Source organism: Mastomys coucha, unplaced genomic scaffold, assembly GCF_008632895.1.
Source record: "Mastomys coucha isolate ucsf_1 unplaced genomic scaffold, UCSF_Mcou_1 pScaffold22, whole genome shotgun sequence".
Classification (NCBI taxonomy): Eukaryota; Metazoa; Chordata; class Mammalia; order Rodentia; family Muridae; genus Mastomys; species Mastomys coucha.
Window position 1 is genome coordinate 229,197,681 of NW_022196905.1, and position 2,225 is coordinate 229,199,905.

The following is a 2,225-nucleotide window of genomic DNA, read 5'->3' on the forward strand; positions in this document are numbered from 1 at the left end:
TCTCTCTCTCTCTCTCTCTCTCTTTCTCTCTCTCTCTCTCTGAGCTACCTCTCACTGTATAGTCCAGGATAACCTTGAATAAGCAATTCTCCCGTATCTGCATTCCCAAGTGCTGGGATACTGCTGTGTCACCACACTCAGCCACAGAGCATTGAAATATGCCACCAAGGCTGCACCAGGCACTTCCAGGCTTGTTGGTTTGCTAGTTTGTTTTTATTCCTGGGGGTGGGGGTAGGGCGGGGGTGGGGGGTAAAACAGTATCTTGCTCTATGGCTCAGGCAGGACTCAAACTCTGGATCATCGGGTCTCAACCTGATTTATGACAGCAGTAAAATTACAGATAAGAAGTAGCAACAGGGCTGGAGAGAGAGCTCAGTGGTTAAGAGCAGTGACTGCTCTTCCCAAGGTCCTGAGTTCAAATACCAGCAACCACACGGTGGATCACAACTATTGATAATGAGATTTGATGCCCTCTTCTGGCGTGTCTAAAGACAGCTACAGTGTACTTATGTATAATAAAAAATAAATCGTTTTTTAAAAAAAAAAAAAAAAAAAAAGGAAGTAGCAACAAGAGTAATTGTATGGTTGGGGGTCAGGACAGCATGAGGAGCTGTATTAAAGGGTCTCAGCATTAGACCGCTCTTGGTCTTCTGGACTCTGCCTCCTGCTTCACTGCTTTGTAGAACCAACAGGCCCAGCTCACCTCTGGAGGTTTGCCAAGCACTACACAGCCATGGTGCATAGTGAACGGATGCAAAAGAACCTTACAGATTGCCAAGAGCTTTCACCCTCATCCTAAAGGGCTAATCAGAGAAGGGAGCTGGCCCCAAGAATCAGTACAGAATATACCCAGACACCAAATTCTCAGATCAAAGGAGATGTATTACCCCGAGTGGCCAGCAGAGGGGGCTGTAAAGGCGGACAGATAGCAGCAGCAGTAGGCATTTCTGCAGGAGGGGGTTCTTAAAGAGAAAAGGGGGAGTCTGCTAGGGTGAGTTGGTAAATCCTGGTTGGACATGTTAGCCACATAATAAATTTTTGACTATTGGGCCTTGGTGTTTTGTCTCAGGGCCAAAGAAGGGAATGGACCTTGGGGGCTAGCTTTAAGAATGTAATCTAACATTGCTTTTAAGAATGTAATCTCCTGGGGCTGGCGAGATGGCTCAGCAGGTAAGAGCACTGACTGCTCTTCCGAAGGTCCTGAGTTCAAATCCCAGCAACCACATGGTGGCTCACAACCACTCATAATAAGATCTAACACTCTGTTCTAGTGTGTCTGAAGTCAGCTACAGTGTACTTGCATAATAATAAATAAATCTTAAAAAAAAAAAAGAAAGGAAAAAAATGTAATCTCCCTTGCCTTTAACAAGGGAGAGGAAAAGGGCCAAACCTGTCAGTGCCATACTTGCCAGGTTTGGGCCTATGTTTGCCATGCTCAAACCTGTTAGAGCCCGGCAGGTAGTACCATCATCCCATTTTACAGACATAGAAAACTGAGGCTCCGAGGTTGACTTTCCCAGGAACATAGTTTGTAAATGAAATAATACAAAGGTATCAGCCACAAAGCCCTTTAATCTAGAATAAATGAAGGGTGGGGTATCTGCAGTAGCTAATAAGAAAGATGGTTAGGCAGGTGTGGTAGCCATGCCTTTAATCCTAGCACTCAAAAACAGAGGCAGGAGGATCTCTGTGAGTTGGAGGCCAGCCTGGTCTACAGAGTAAGTTTTAAGACAACCAGAGCTTCAGAGAGACCCTGTCTCAAAAAAAAAAAAAAGAATTAGGAGAGAAAGGTACCTCAGCCTGGCGTTGGTCATGGCTTCCCGTCACTCTCCATTTTCCGACGCTCTCCATTTGCTTGTCTTCCTTCTGAGGTAGCTCCGTTATAAAGCTGCTATGGCTGATGTGTTGTAACCTTGTTACCTCGCCTACACTGCTGATTGTAACAAGCAGGACTGGACACAGGCAGCCCACTGACCTCTGTGTCACTATTTTGTCACTGTGACAAAACACCTGAGCCAACCTACTTAAAGGAGGAAAGATTTCAGAGACATCTCTCTGAGTTCAAGGCCAGACTGGTCTACAGAGTGAGCTGCAGAACTGCTGGGCTACACAAAGGGGGAAAAAAAATCTGTCTCAAAATAACAAAACAAAAGAAGAGGAAAAGGAGGGTGAGGAGAAGAAGGAAGAGGAGGTAGGGGGGAGGGGGAGAAGGAGGAGAAGAAGAG

The 2,225-nt window shown here is 45.8% G+C and overlaps 1 long non-coding RNA gene across 1 annotated transcript in view; it reads left to right on the top strand.

Moving 5' to 3' along the window:
- Positions 1 to 2,127: 2,127 nt before the first annotated feature.
- The window catches only part of LOC116067919, a 2,257-nt gene continuing 2,159 nt past the window's right edge, over positions 2,128 to 2,225 (top strand). The window contains exon 1 of the long non-coding RNA XR_004109345.1: positions 2,128 to 2,168. This is a non-coding gene — a long non-coding RNA (uncharacterized LOC116067919). The remainder of the gene's footprint in view (positions 2,169 to 2,225) is intronic.